Source organism: Thunnus maccoyii, chromosome 3 (assembly GCF_910596095.1).
Source record: "Thunnus maccoyii chromosome 3, fThuMac1.1, whole genome shotgun sequence".
Taxonomy (NCBI): Eukaryota; Metazoa; Chordata; class Actinopteri; order Scombriformes; family Scombridae; genus Thunnus; species Thunnus maccoyii.
The window spans coordinates 1,093,838-1,110,721 of NC_056535.1; the positions used below are offsets into that span (position 1 = coordinate 1,093,838).

General features: G+C 37.5%; 1 long non-coding RNA gene across 1 annotated transcript; it reads left to right on the forward strand.

Annotated features, from left to right (window-relative positions):
• Positions 1-750: 750 nt before the first annotated feature.
• LOC121892287 lies at positions 751-1,450 on the forward strand. The gene is made up of 3 exons (XR_006094366.1): positions 751-820; positions 1,001-1,134; positions 1,360-1,450. It is a non-coding gene; the product is annotated as an uncharacterized LOC121892287 (long non-coding RNA).
• Positions 1,451-16,884: the final 15,434 nt, after the last annotated feature.

Consider the following 16,884-nt stretch of genomic DNA (forward strand, 5'->3'; position numbering starts at 1 on the left):
ACGAGGAGAGTCACATCCACCTGCTACATGACGCACATTTCCTAATTTTGACATCACTCCCAGAGTTGGGGGTGTTCCCCAGAGATAAAGCTGAGCTACTGACACATGTGAAGTGCTCCCAAAGGACTCTCCATAACCTGTTCTTCCTCTTCCCCTTTCCACAAAGTTAGGTTGTAAAAAATAGGCAATAAATGAAAAGTGCAAAGCAAGAATCACCTTTGACGTTACACGGTGTGCTGTCTCTGTGTTACGGGTGTATAAATAGGTAGAGGTCTGCCTGCAATGAGGTGATGAGTAAAGTTTTAGCTCAGTAGTCAGCGCAGTCATCTATGATCTAGGAGGCTCCAGTTCGAGACCTGGTGTGGGGAGCTCCTTTGTAAGGTAGTTTATTCATGAACACTTATTGTAACACTTTTAATTTTCTAAAATTAAAAGCGTAATAAAAACAAAAACAGAATTTTTAAGCCTCTTTCCACTTTTATTCGAATACAAATATAAATAGTTCTGTTGCCTCAACAAATACAGATACAAATACAAATACTGGGCCCTCTGCACATCCCTAATACCTATAAAATAAAAGTATCTGTTATAGAACAAATTCAGTGGGCACTTAGACCATTTCAATTTTATCTGTCTTTCATTCCAGGTTCAATGGCCCTTTACAAAGTGGAGAAACTCCTACTGAACAAACGACTTCTCTGTGATGTGGAAAAAACTCAGTCATGACCACCGAACTTCATCATTGGAGGCCTTCCACAGTGTCATTCTAAGCTTCATGCCAAAGAATGTGGTTTTCCCTTTAATTGGAATGCTGTGCAAGGTTGTTTGGATAAATAGCATTAAAATAGCATATGGCATCTGCTGGCTGACATGTACGACAGAAAGCCTCTTGTTTAAAATTTGATATTGCTATAAATTTATGTTGTGTCCTTTAAAGAGATGTACTTTTAAAAATAATTCATGTTTTGAATTACAGACTCAGACTTTAACTTTTTTTCAGGCTGTACCTGGCTGCCATGCATTTCAACAAGAATGCAGAGTGAGACCAAGCAACAACTTCCAAGGTCAAAGTTGTCTACAGGATAATGTTCCCAAAGTCCAACAAGGAAGAATGCACAGCAAAGCCAACATTCAGTAAGTTAAAAACAGAACTTTTATTATAAATGATCCAGTATACAAATGTAAAACAACCAGTGTAACATTTGGCTATAACAAAAACAACTTTTGGCCAACACCAACTTACAAAACTTACACCTTGTGGTATGTAAGGTGCCTGTAATGTCTGAAAGAGAAAGAAGACATCATCATTACAGAAAATATTCACTGTATGGCTTGTAAGCTGTATTTTCTGTGTTACAGAGATTTTGCTGAATCCAGTGAGGGACATTATAAATGCAGAAAATAATGACTTGTGAATCCCAGAGAACAGGATACTAACTCTGATATTGACCACATTTGATTGTATCTTTTTTCAATATTATTATGAATGCAGTGTGCACTCTATCTCCTGTAACTAAACTACTTTATTTTTCTTGAGTTGAGTGATTTATTGTTTTGAAATTTGGAATAATCTGTTTTTACATATAGAGGGAAAAATGATTTCATGTTATAACAATTTTTATAACAGGACGAAAACTTACTCTTCCTCTGTTGTCCTCCTAAGAGGTCCATTGTTTTCTCTGTAGATATTATTTATATTTCGTAGGGTGTATGCATTTAAGCAGTTTGGTTCTAGGCCTGGATGATCAGTCATGCATGTCGGAGGTTTTGGCTCTTGGTTCATTGATCTTACAACCTTATGTGGAAAAAATAAAACCAAATATAGAAAATAGCAGATTCAGTCAGGAATTTACATAGACCGTTCCATGTTCCCACCATGTTACAGATACTATATTTCATATAATAATATATCAATTTCTAACCGTAAACTGCCATATTTTCAAGTTGTAGGAACAAAAACATTACATGTTCTATTAGCTTCAAGATACCTATCTCCTAATTGAAATATATATTTATTTATTTATAATTTGTAAGGATTTTACAATATTCAACATGATATTTCAGAATACTTTCTGCTGTAGATAATTAGTGACATTGTCAAGTAAATATTTGTCATTTGATTCATCCAAAATAAAGTAACATGGATAATTGGTAAAATCCAGACAAAGACAGTGTGGGAAAGATGACGCATGTTCATCTTTACAATGAACAATTTTCATGTAAAAAGCAATCAAATATAATTTTTATAATAACAAGAGCATTTATGCTCAAGCGAAGATATTCCAAACCAAAAGCCTGTCAAACTACAGTCTTCTTGGTAAAAGTATGTACACATTCTTGCAACACAGTCTACTTGAGTAGTCATTTAATGTACTCCAGCAAAAAATAAACAGCCCTGCAGGGAGATACTATACAGTCGTTTGGCAACAGCAGAATAACATTTTACTAGCTACGTTACCTTTGATATTTCATCCACTTCAATTGGCATTTTAGTGCATTTCCCACATGTACACCTGGTAATAGGGGGAATATATTGGAAAATTTGTTTATACAGCTTATGATTAAAAGACTAAATCCACTGTTATGTCACACAGTAATCAGGTATTGAGCGTAATATTTACCAGACAGAGTCGCCCTGCAGTAATCTTTGTTGCTGTGGATGTTCATGCTGTCCAAACTCATTTTCAAAGATCGGATTCAGGCTCGGACATGTACGGTTGCATCTGAGAAGTTGACATTTCCAATCATGAACCAGAAATTATGTTACTTGGTATGTTCATTGTTTGCTTTCTGAGCTTCCACAAAAGCAAGGTGCTTTTGCCCCTTGACAGGCTTCCAGAAGATGACCAATCAGAACAGAGTGAGCTCATTGGGAAGGGGGCAAGGGGGAGGAGGGAGCTAAGATAGACTGTGTTTGAAAAAGGGTGAACTGAAGGAGTACATAAAGCGCCAGTATAAGATACATAAAGAGTTTTTTGAACGGTGAATCATGCAAAGCTACTCTAGTGAAGTCCGAGATTAACAATATAGAGCTGGAAATGAGTATAATAAGTTCCCTTTAATAAATTGTTGTTGGCTTTTTACTTGCAAAGCTTTTATTGCACTTGCAGTAACGTGTGCACATAAATTAACACAAAAATAATAAACATATTTTGTTTCTTTCAGGAGAGGCAGGAAGTCCTGTTGTAGGGGCGCCCCTCCAGGCAATGGTAGGGGAAACATTGTATGTTATGCATTCCAACATCCACATGACAGTGGTACATTCAACAATATAAATCACTACAGTATGCTGTAAAACAGTTTGGCAGCAGCAATGTTGAGGTGTAGTGATTCCTCAAAAAAATAGCCAGGACAAGAGAAAATAGTTGATCTGAATCTGCTTGAAAGAAACAAAAAAAGTATTGTTTTGATTGCCATCATTCTAACTCAGCAGATGATGATGACCCTGCTAATGTCAATCCTGAACAGCAAAAATAACAACTTTGTCTTGCTGAATGAGTCAATACAAACAACAAAGAGAGGGCTGACGCGACGCAGTACTAACTACTAGCTCAGCGGGCAGAGGAGTAAGACAGACTGGATGAGAGGGCTGGGGCTTGGGAGACAGATTACAAGCTCTCTGTGCACTGACACTATAAAAAGGACTCAATAACCCGGGGTCTTTCTGCTCGGCTGAATCTCCCTGCTGGTGACAGTTGACAAAGATGCTGCACAGACAGCTCACTCACTATCTAGTTGATGATAGGAAGCCACAGAGCATGGCCGTCTGCCTGCAACAACACTGGACATGGAGTTAACCAGAAAGCAGGGCTGGCCCAAGCCCTATTCGTTAAATATTAGTTCTGTTAATTGATAATTAATATTATGTATTTGATACAATGCACTTCCTTTTTTGCAAGAAAAAAAAATAGCTGCTGTAAATGACAAAGACTTCATCACTGACACACATCTCCCAGTGGCAGGGGTGACATAAAGACACCCTCACATATTTAGGAATGCATCCAAATACTAACTTTCTATAGAAATATTAAATTATATTTAAAAATCTAATGTATCTCATCTAAATTTATGGATGGAATTTTGGGATCTTTGCTACGCAAATCTAAACAGGAAACACAAATAGTCTTGTAAGACTCACACACAGGTTGATTTGATCTAGATGACACCAGAAAGCTTTTATTCCAGAGGAAGTATTTGATCATGTTCACTATCTGTATGTGTACTGTAGTTCTGTGGATCAGTCATTTGGTTGTAAGGGATTCTTCTTTGTTCAATATTCAACCACACAGTTTTTATATATTATTTGTGCATATCATGTTGGTGCCAACTATATGATTGAAAAACTAAGTGTACATTTTTCAGTAAACATATATTTTGAAATGTAATAGTTTCAATATGAATTTACTGTATTGATGGGTTTTGAATATTTGCTTTAGAACAACATGGCAGTGAGTGGAGACACACACCTTATTTGGACTTGATTGCTGCACCTTCTCTGTGTTTGACTTTGTTTTTAATGTACACAGGGATCAACTGCCTTTCTAGCTGGTGCGCGTCCATTATTATGCATTTCATCTGTTTATGACTTTGTCTTCACACATGCACAGCGAAACTACTTTTGTGAGTTTGCAGTCAGTGAGAGAGAGACAGTGAGGAGGGAGGGAGAATGACAGCAGCTGCACTGTGAGATGGCTGCATTGATATCTAAAATGAGTGATCACAGAGAAAGTAAAGCAAGCAACAAAAGGTTCATTTTCAAGTACAGCCAAAAAGCATTTGTTATCACATCTAAATGAGCTGCTAACATGTGTTCATGCTTGTAAACTCGAAAAATGGCTGCTGAAGAACAGTTGCTCTGCTTCTGAAATGTTTTGAGTGGACACCGAAATAGTGACGGAGCCATGACTGAGCCAGAGCGCAATCAGACCTGATCCTGTATACATTTGGCGTTAGCATGAACACTGACAGAGGCTGAACTGAGGGGCTGCATAAAGGGCTAGTATAAGATAAATAAAGAGTTTTTTGCGAATCATGCAAAGCTACTCTATTGAAAAATTAGCTGGAAATGAGCATATTAAGTCCCCTCTAACTATTATATTACTCTTTAAAATCAAGTATATTGATTTTGACTTGTTTATTTCTTAAACTTGCAGTGCAGAACTTTAACATATAAATGAGCATCTGTTTCATTCATACTATTCTGTTTCTACATACCATGTTTGTTTTCTGTCTAGTACCTGTGAGGATTTAGGATGTGCATGTTTTCACTTTTGCATTTTGAATGGCTGGCAGCCTGTGATAATGCTGGGACCTCACGCACTGTGAAATGATTCTGTATAAACAGCAGAAATGCATTTCTGTCAAACATATACAGAACCATGGATTTGGTAATATTATACTTAATGTGTTGATATGATATTATTATTGTACAGTTTTCCAGGCAGTGCATTGGTGGTCCTCAGTACAGATAGCAATGCAGCAGCCCAAACCGTCACTACTTCTTTACAAATGCTTTATATGATCACCAAAAGCCGTCAGCTTGCCTTTATTTAAGCTCCATGTCTGCTTTTGAGCACATGTGAGTGAATGTCAAAGCCAGTTAGCTGTGAGCCAACTGCACAGCAGCTCTGGTTGTTGCTGTCGGAGGCGAAGAGCTAAGCCCAGAGCTCCACTTGGAGACAAGTTGGTGGATAAGAAGCCAGTTCACCAAGAGAAAAAAAACAGCAGGAGTTCCTCCCAAGATACTCTGCTGACAGGCTGCAGATAGAGGAGGGGGAAGCAGTAAACACAAACAGAAACTACCAAAGGAGAGACTAATATTCTTCCGCATGCAAGCTTACTGACTAGAGTTAAAATTTCTTATATGTGATTTTTCAAGAACTATGTAGGGAAGTGTGGCAGAAATTCAAGATTGGTGTCTTCATACAGGTAAAAATGGGAAATTGTGACTACCATATTTGGTTTAAACTGCGACAGTGTTTGCCAGCCTGCCAGCCAAATCTGTTGAAATTTTGATTTTAGCTTGAGTACATTAAGCACCCTCCCAATAAGTACACTAGCAGTGGTTTAAGAAGATGTTAGCTTGATGGATGACAAATTTCAAGAAAAAAAAACACAGAATAAATGAGAGAAGAAACAGCTAATACAGATTCCAACACCAGCTGTCACTGAATGGTTTGATGAGTATGAAAACTGATGTGAATAATATGCTGTGGCCTTTGCAATCACAAGATCCCAAATCAACACCTAGAAGAGACTTTGAATCAGCCATCAGCACCTAATGATATAATATATATATCTGTTGGAAGAGTGCTGGTCATCCCTCCAGTAGAGTTCCAGACACTTGGAGAATCTATGACAAGGAGCATTGAAGTTGTTCTGGAAACTTGTTTTTTTTTTTTCATTTGATTTTGTCACCCATTTGCATTCCCTCTTTAATGATTTTTTCTTTTTAGAAAAAGTCAGAGTAAACAGCACTAGAATCACGACAGAGAGACTTTATAAAAAAAATCTCAAATGATAATTTATATTTGGGACAGCTAAAATTACACTGGCAGACTGACTTACTTATACGGAACTATGATTTTTAGGACTTAATAGGAGCCATAATGCATTCTAACAGAACATACAACCTGTTGTGACAAGTGTCAAATTTACAGTATATAGTAGTCACTACCTGACAATTACTGATGAAAGCATTGTTTTTAAAAGGGCATTAACTAAATATTATTTAGTAATTAACAATTTACAAGATTCCAGTCATTAATTACAGATATTAAACAGAAATTACCAGGTAGTATTTGGTAATCAACATATACAATTAATTAATTACAGATATTAACTGGTAATTACCAGGTAGTAGTCACTATATATTCCTCATTAATTACATAGATTACTCAGTATTTACTAGATATTACATTATTAGTATGTACAGATATTACTAAATAATGTATTGTAATAATTATCATATATTTCTAGTTATTTACAGATATTAAGTAATTACATAGCATTACTAAGTAATTGCAGTTATTTTTTGGTACATACCACATATTGCTCATTAATTATCAGTTAATATCAATTCTATATCCTAATGTCCTAATAATGCAATAAATGTGCTTCACTTGATTATATTGTATGTATGGTTATACAGTATTTTTTTGTAAGTGTTTAAAATTTAAAATTGCACATACTGTACAAGTTAACGCTTCATCCCTATAAAAACAGCAGATGAAAAAAGAAAACTTTGGCACTGTAAAAATGACAACGCCCCCTTGCCTGTTATGCTATCCATGAATAGCCTTCAAATAATCATTACACTGTGCAGCGTTGTTCTCTCTCCAGCCTCCCATGGACCTGAACTGAACAGAAAAAACTGCAGCCCCTTCAACAACACATTGAGGGGGTTGATAGTTGAACACATTTAACAGCCTCTAAATGTGGAAGAATTGCTCCTTCAGACCTGTTTATAGCCAAGTCCAGCTCATTAAAAAGCCTAATTATCTGCAGTATTGTGTTTGGGGGCTCAGTCTTTCATTGCTGCGGATTTGTGAGTCTATGCTGAGCGCTCCCAGTCAGTGGGTTCATTATGATGACTAGAATAACCAACATCTAATTTGGGACTCCATTACAATGGCTGGTAGTGTTGGGACCCATCAAGAAGCATATTTATTCAAGGTGGCAGCAGCGGCAGACTAATAGAATGTGCAGTATGGGCCTCATGAATACAGTCATTTCTCTCATTCTCTCTTTCTTCATTTTTAATCACATCATTATAATTGTCTGTTTAATGAAATCTTACATCCAGTGGGACCCCTTGTATTTTCCAATATTTGAAGCCAAGTTTTAAATTCCACATCTGACTGCATCCCATACTATTTCTTCATCTCTAAAAATACTGCACAGCTATTTGACAGAAATTTCCTTCCTGTGAAGTCAAACAATAAACACATTTAGTTTAGGGTAAACAACACTTTGATAAATCATGTTTTGTCAAGAATAAAAGAGGATATTCATTTTAGCACAGAAAAGAGAAGAGAAGTGAAGAGAGAAATAAGACAGCACGAGTACCTGAACACAACATACAACCACATCACTTTTAATTAAAATACACAGCAGCAATCAGACACTTAACACAGGCATCACAAATGAATGGGCCATGTAATTCAGTGTAATACTCCTATTGATTTTACATTGTGGTGATGGCGCTTTGATCAAGGATGTGGCATGAATACCCAATGTCAGTTTGTAGCAAGGCTGGAGAAACATAATCACATGCAAATGGGGCTGAAATTCACATGAGAAAAATGAGTCACTGAATCAAACTTGAGCAACGTCATGATACCACAGAGAAACCAAACTCAACAATCTGTCACACAGTTCATATTGTACACAGTCAGCCAAAGGAAAAAGCAAACCTGATACTAATCCTGTCTGTGATCACCACCCACTATGAGCCCCCAGACTAATTAAAAACGTGAGGTTTGTCCAGGTTTAAATATTTCCATGCTATTGCTAAACTAATGCACTTCCTGTAAAAAGAAAACTGTACCGAAGTACTGAACTGTTGATAACTGTCCCATATATTTGCAGGAAACTAAGTTAAGGGCTAATACTGGCAATATTTTATATTTTCTTATTGTCAACAAATCCCATGAAATGACCAAAACCAGCAATTAATGTATTCTGCTAACCAGTATTGTGTTTGTATCCAGAGCCTGATATATCTTATTCCTTTGTGCCTAGAGCTCCAAAAACTATTAAAAACACATCGGGTCACACTGTTGCACTGGGTGACATGTTCCTTCATTACCATGAACACACACACACTGTAGTTTATTTTGACTCAATCCGACACACACCATCCGGCTGCTGGAAATACTCACTAGAACACCAAACGGTATTATCCTGCAGCTGAAAATAGTCCCCAAGAAATGCACTATTTCATCCTGTTTGAATAATTTTTGCTAAAAAACTAAACTGCCCAGCTGTTTTAGGAAATTATTTTTCTTTAAAATAAAAAAAAGAAAGAAAGAAACTATGTGACCCATTTTAAGGTTTTGGGTCTTCTCATGGGATTTGATGACAAAACGAAAAGTACAGAATAACACCAGTAATAACAGCCTCATCCTTCAAATTTGAAAACTTACCAAATATTTTCTATTAAAAAAAAAGGTGAAAACAATCAGTCAACACTACTACTACTTCCTTCATTCAATGTCATCTATAAAGTTACAGTTCCTAATTTTGTTATAGTACCTAGCTGAGCCCATTCTTTTAGCTCATTACAGATATATCGTATCATAATCATCGTAAGTGGGTTGATAAGTAACTAGAAATTTACTAGTGCAGTGCCCATTCAAAACGTGCCTGTTCAGAACAGACTGATTTCTCAATACCTAGAGAGAGTTGTGTCTGTCCCCTAAAGGCCTCTTATGCAGACTATCAATAGACACTACAATTTACCAATGCTCTCTAAACGCCTGTGGTGCAGGCTATCGGTAGACACTACAGTTTAGTGATATTCCCTGAGTTGAGCAGAAGTTGATCAGATGAACTGTAGTACCCATTCAAAATGTGCCTGAGACATCCTGTACTATGTTTTGAACACACATACAAAGTTTCCTCAGGTGAGGAACAGGAATAGAGTTTAACTCTCTAAACTTTTTCAGTTCATTCTCTATGGTAGTTCTCATCACTATATCATGAGTGTAATCCCACCTCCGACCACAATGTGGGTTGTAATGGTAGAGTGGCGCTGTCCGTATTTTCGCTTGTTGAATCCATGTGCAGAAGAGGAAGCAGAAGCAATGTTGTTTATGAGGTATTTTTATATATTTCTGAACGTGCCTGTGACATCCAGTATCAAGTCTTGAACGTACATGCCAGGTTTCATTCACAGTACACAGTTCAATGGTAGAGCTTAAATCTCTTCGACGTTTTCAAGTCATTAACCCTACAGATGTAATCCCACCTCCGACCACAATGTAGGTTGCAATGGCAGAGTGTCACTGTCCATATTTCCGCTCGTTAACTTCACAGGCAGAAGAGGAAGCAAATCAGCGTTGTAGAAGCAATGTTGTTTATGAGGTATTTTTATATATTTCTGAATGTGCCTGAGACATCCAGCACTAAGTCTTGCATGTACATGCCGAGTTTCATTCACAGTAACGTTACATAGTTCAATAGTAGAACTTAAGTCTCTTAAACATTTTCAAGTCATTAACACCTCCGATCACAATGTGGGTCGCAATGGTAGAGTGACGCTGTCCGTATTCCGCTTGTTAACTTCACAGTCAGAAGAAGAAGCAAATCAACATTGTAGAAGCAATGTTGTTTATGAGGTATTTTTATATATTTCTGAACATGCCTGAGACATCAAGAACTAAGTTTTGCACATACATGCCGAGTTTTGTTCACAGTAGCTTAAGTCTCTTAAATTTTTTCAAGTCATTAACACTATGGATGTAATCCCACCCCCGACCACAATGTCGGTTGCAATGGTAGAGTGGTGCTGTCCGTATTTCTGCTTGTTGACTCTGCAGGCAGTAGAAGAAGCAAATCAACATTATTTATGAGGTATTTTTATATATTTCTCGAGAACCACTCATCCAAACAACTACACACATCGACATTGCACTTCCTCGTTTCCACAGCAATCCGCCTGCTGGGTATGAAATAGACTGGATGAACGGTTCTCAAGATATGCAATGGACAAACGTACATACATACATATGTGGCAAGAGAATAGGGATGAAGGGCACTAACCAGTGTAATCACAAGAATCCAACTACGCCACCCTGGGGGTTTTACCCTGGGACAAATGTTACCTCAGACCAGTACCAATAATCCAAAAAGGCAATGAGGTTCATTACACCAAGTGAGAGACGTGGTTCCAAACATCAATTCTTTATCTTAACAATAGCAAAATTTAGTAAAAAAAAAACAATAATTAAGCATACCAACCACACAAATACCAGTGGAGGGGAGGTAGGAGAGGTATCCAGAAGAGAGTCACCCCGAATCACATGTGCACACACATCCACACATACACACACACACAATGGTGAAGGGTCAAACCCAGGAATGCTCAGTTGAACACAGCATACAGGAAAAAGGAGGAACCACCACCTACGATCACCAACCCCACCACTGTGGGCGCTCAGCTCCTGAAAAAAGATGAAAAGGGATACAAAATCAATAAAGTATTCAACCAAACAACAAAACTAACTAAAGAAGCACTTCTCCAAGCAATATCAGTTGGTCAGATGATTAAACACCTAACCAGCAACTTAGGAACAGAATTAACACAAACTATACCAAACAATATTCATCGCAGGACCTAAGAAAAAAGCCCTGTGCTTGCACAACAAAGAAAAGAATAAACAAATAAACAAAATAAACTAGGAAAACAATATTATTAATATGAAATCATTACATAAGCCATAAAGTAGGGACAAATGAATGAGCTAAACCAAGCAAAACTGAGAATAAGCAAACAATGACAAAATAAACTATGAAAACAATATTATTAATATGAAATCATTATGTAAGCTATAAAGTAGAGACAAATGAATGAACTAAACTAAGCAAAACCGAGAATAAGCAAATGCTGACGACAAAAGAAAAGAAAAACCCCCTCTTACAACGTACACGCACACTCACTCTCACACCATTAAAACGGCTCAGCTAAAAGAGTACTAAGTGCGGCACTGCCGACTCGACCAAACAAATCAAAACAAAGATTATGATTGTTAACACTAATTATAGGCAAAGCAGCAGCGTTCTTGCGGCGTGGGCCAGAATTGCCGCAGCAGCTCCCGGGTAAGCTGCTAGAAGCTGACCAGGGCCCACAGTCCAATCAGGCAGCATCTGTAAGTTCAGGAAGAGAGAGAGAGTGTACGGAGCCTATGCTGCTACTACACACGGGGACGTAGAAACAAAACACCCATTTACTACACGCAACGTAATAAAATTTGCGGAGCGAGAGGAGTGAACCGACCGACAGCAGTCCATGAGAGGATCACTTCTGAGGGAGGTGAGTCACCACGGAGGGATCTGCAAAATCATAAACAACTAACATAAGCAACAGCATAAGAGCGTACTCTAAGGACCAGCACAGAAACTACTCCTATACCTGCAGCAGAGAATGGAGGCGGGGCATGCATTCAGCATCAGGGGAGCGCTTAGAAAACAACTACCTGCCTTTATAGGGTGCCCACAGACAATGATTGGTTCATGATCGCCAAGTAATCAAGGGACTAAGAGATTACAGGCCTGCTCAGTCCAGACAGGAATACATTTCCATTCTGCTACACATACATAGAGACAGACAGAGATTTCTTGCATTATATAGAGAGATGTGTCTCCAATACATAGTGTGTCCACCAGAGAGTGCTGACAATTTGTCCTAAGCACTGCGCTCTAAGTATTTATCTTGGTAACAATTCTTTAAAAGACAAACTTAACCTTATCAAAATGTTTTTTCATTTATTTATGTTAAAATCAAAGATTACATAGTTGTTTTGTGAAATTCTGAAAGGATGATATTGTTCTTGGCCTCAGGAATTGGTTGGGGTTCAGTAGTAAATACTGCTCCCAAATCCCCCAGATGTGTTGGGCCAGCCCTGTATCTCACATCAACTGTATACACAATCCAGCTTTTCACTCAAGGACATCAAATGACACACAGCCCTGCACAGGCAGATAGATGATCTCTCTCGTAAATGTCAAATTTTCCATATGAGCAAGTCAGAAAATGTTTACTGTCTCTGCTGCACAAAGCAGAAGACTTGAAAGGGGGGAGGCTGGTGAGGGAGACGGGTGGACTCATCCCTTCACTGCCAATGGGAATAAATATTTCCAGCACCGTGACTGCTTTCCATGACAATAGAGATGGCTCATTTTGGTCTGCTGGCGAAGTATCCCCCAACACAATTTCTCAATTATGCTGAAAATGTGAAAAATAAAAATAAATAATGTATTGGTGTAAACAGGCGACGCTGGCCAAGCACATAATGGATGGAGCAGCGCACACAGGCTTCCTCAGCAAGGAGCCAAGTTAGAGAAACAAAAGAGAGCCGCTGGCCAGAAGAAGACAGCTGTAAAACAACACACTTCCTCAGCCATAAATGAACTTTCTACAATCAATTATTAATGTTTAAAAATGTAAATGTAAGGCTTATAAATCATCAAATGACCATACAGAGGTGAAATGCATTACATACATTGACTGTATTCATGACCTACAATATTATATATGTAACATCTCATTATTTTATGTTTTATCTCATATGTTTTATATATGTAATGTTAATGTAATGTTGTATGTTTTTGTCATGTATGAGCTTTACTTATTTTTTTGCTTTTGTTTTTAAGCACATGTAGTTTACGCCTGTCATATGAAATGTTCTATATAAATAAATTTGACTTGACAATGCAACAAGGCTAAGACTACAGCCAAGCTATGCTAACGTCAGCATGCTAACATGTTTCCAACGACATTGTTAACATGCTGATGTTTAGCAGGCGTAATGGTTACTATGGTCTAGAGCTGAAACAATTAGCCTACTCGATCAACAAAAACGATTGATCTTATCATCCCTAGAGCCACACTGCTAGCATGGATAAAAATTGATTTTGAAAAATGGATTTCAACTACCCCGATTTTTAAGTACAGACAGGTAACAAATTAAAGGAAAAATCGGTACAGGCCTAGATACTTGACCCCTACAGTAAGGGGATCCGGTGGCTCTGTTATGCTTTGGGGGACATTTTGCTGGCATAGTTTGGGTCCACTTGTCCCCTTAGATGGAAGGGTCACTGCAAATCAATACAAAGTTGTTCTGAGTCATCACCTTTATCCTATGATGAAACATTTCTATCCTGATGGGAGTGGTGTCTGCCAGGATAACAATGCCCCTATTCACGGGCATGAGCGGTCACTGAATGGTTTGATGAGTATGAAAATGATGTGAATCATATGCTATGGCCTTCACAGTCACCAGATCTCAACCAAATTGAACACCTATGGGAGATTTAAGACTGACGTGTTAGACAGCGCTCTCCACCTCCATCATCAAAACACCAAATAAGGGAATTTCTTTTTGAAGAATGATGTTCCTTAGCCTTGACATTGATTCTATAAGTCTCTGGAACTCTTCTGGAGGGATGAACACCATTCTTTCATTCAAAGGATAAAGAGCAACTTTGTATTGATGTGCAGTGACCCTTCCCTCTAAGGGGACAAGTGGACCCAAACCATACCAGCAAACGTCCCCCACAGTATGACAGAACCACCAGATCCCCTAGCTGTATGGTGTCAAGCATTCAGACCTGTACCGGTTTTTCCTCTAATTTGTCACTTGTCTGTATGTGTTCAATTACACATATGACTCACATGGCCCATTACTGACATTTGTCATATCTGAGCCTCCATATGCCACAGAACAGAACAACATGAACAACAAATATCCATCATTTCCTGCACAATTCACAATTGTGACTGTCAGGGTGGGTTTTTTTTTGTTTTGTTCTGTTTTTTTATCAGTGCTTCAAATAACAAGCAGGTATGAATGTGTAAATTATCTGCTCAGTGTGGAGTCAGAGCTACATGGCTCATATACAGCTCAGAGAAAACTGAAGGTGGGAGTGCTGACACAATTTTCTGATGTTCAGGCAGCTACTGTATGAATCTGTGCAGATATCATAAGCAGACTGGTGACAGGTTATTTTTCTTAAGGACAAATAATCAGCTGCTGCAGTGCTTCACAGCTCCATGTTGCTGCCTGTGCACTTTGTTTAACATGTTTCTCATTGTCTTGTGCAAGATTTTTTTTTCAATACATTTCCTTCAAATCCGTAGATCTTTGTAAAAATTGCAAATATGCATTTTATCTATCTGTGAATAATGATCTATCTCTGACAAAATGCATAATTTTATCACATCTATGACAACAGATCAATAGTTGCTTTTTATGTTGCTTCTTTTTCTTGCATCTCCAACTCACTACACGCAACTATAAGCTGAAGTACAAAGTGATTTGTGCCCGTGTCATTTTTTGCTTCATGCTGGTCAGATTTTTTGTCTTCTTTATGTCTTCTTTTGTATTTCTTGGGTATTTCCTGATTTAAATCATAATTCTATTTATTTAAAGCAAAGTGTTTTTTAATGTTATTGGCTATAATAAGACATTATCCATTTGTGCAAATTTGGCTTCTGTTCAATGAAATGTAGAAAAATATATTACATGATCTATATTTTACATACATTATTACATATACGACAACAATTGTTAATAACATATAAAAACCTCTTCTCTACATCCTGGATGGACAATACAGTATATTTCACATGAGACTCAGGCACTAAGACAGGTTATTAATAGTGAATGAAATCATATTTTCATTTGCAGCTCTGATACATTATAACACACTTGTCCTATTGCCTTCATAACACAGAAATTGAAAAACAAATTCCACACTCACTAATCATTTGCTTAGTTTAATGGCATTTGTAAAAATAAAGCACTTCAGAAACAAAATGCTTTACAAGGAGGTATAGTGGAGATGTTTCCAGTAATTACCAGTGAATGTACAGTACTATGCAAAAGTTTTAGGCACTGAAAGTAAAGTGAGAATGCTTACAAAAATATTGCTATAAATTGTTTTAATTTATCAATTAACTTCTTACAAAGTTGAGTAAACAGCAGAAACCTAATTGAAATCTCTTTAAACAGCAGCAGTTCTCCTCGGTACACTTTAACACAGTTTTTCATGGTAACTTGCAGGTAGGTTGTTGTAATCATCCTGGAGAAAGAATGTTCTTCTGTGGATTTATTATTTAGGCCATCTCAGGTGCTTCTTCATGTAATCCCAGATTGACTCCATGATGTTGAGATCAGGGCTCTGTTGGGGCCATACCATACCATCTGTTGCAGGACTCATTATTCTTCTTGTTGCTGAAAATAGTTCTTTATGACTCTAGCTGTATGCTTGGGGTCATTGTTATGTCATGAATAAATTTGGGACCGATCAGACACCTCCCAGATGGTATTGCATAATGGATAAGAATCTAAACACCTAGGGTGCCTAAAACTTTTGCACAGTACTGTATTTCTATTGTTTACTTTGCAATAGTCATGATGGTAGGTAGAACTATAGTTTTCATGATAATTTGCAAAATCTTGTCTCATTTTATTGTAAATTGCTGTGCAGCATTATGGTGTCTGCTGGTGTAAGCTTATGGATCTATTACTCACACAGAACTTCCAAAATTGTATTTCATCTGCTCACCTGTACCTAAAGTAACACATCCCTATCAAAAACATAGCCACAATGAAGAACTTGTGTGAGCTGTACCTGTTAAATGCTTAGAAGAAATTTTTATATGTAGGGTTATGTGGGGACTGTGGAGTGAGGAGTGTGGAGTGCAAGAACTGTAATTGCTCAGTTTAGGCTGCTTTGTGTTTTGTTTCATATTTGGCTATGTAACAAAGTCATCCCAGTGCAAATCCTCACAGTTGTGGAGAAAATGTAATCGTGACTATTTATTGACAGCTTTTTGTACACAGCGCATCCAAATATCCATTCTCTGAACTGCTTAGAATGGTATGAGTTGCTGGGGACTATACATTTCAATTAGTTGACGGGTTACCGATCTTGCTCATCAGAGAGTGAATCCTTTCCATTTTGGACATTTCTAATGGCAAAACAGCATCACTTGTCTGTGCCTTCCAAAATAGTAAAAATCACTGTTGAAAAGTAAATATGTTTCATTATGTGACTTTGTTGCTCTGTACTAATGTCACCTGATTTTCTCCCTTGCTTCCGTCATAATAACTAAAGTCACTGGAGGACGATGTCACTTGAATGTAAATATAGTCATAT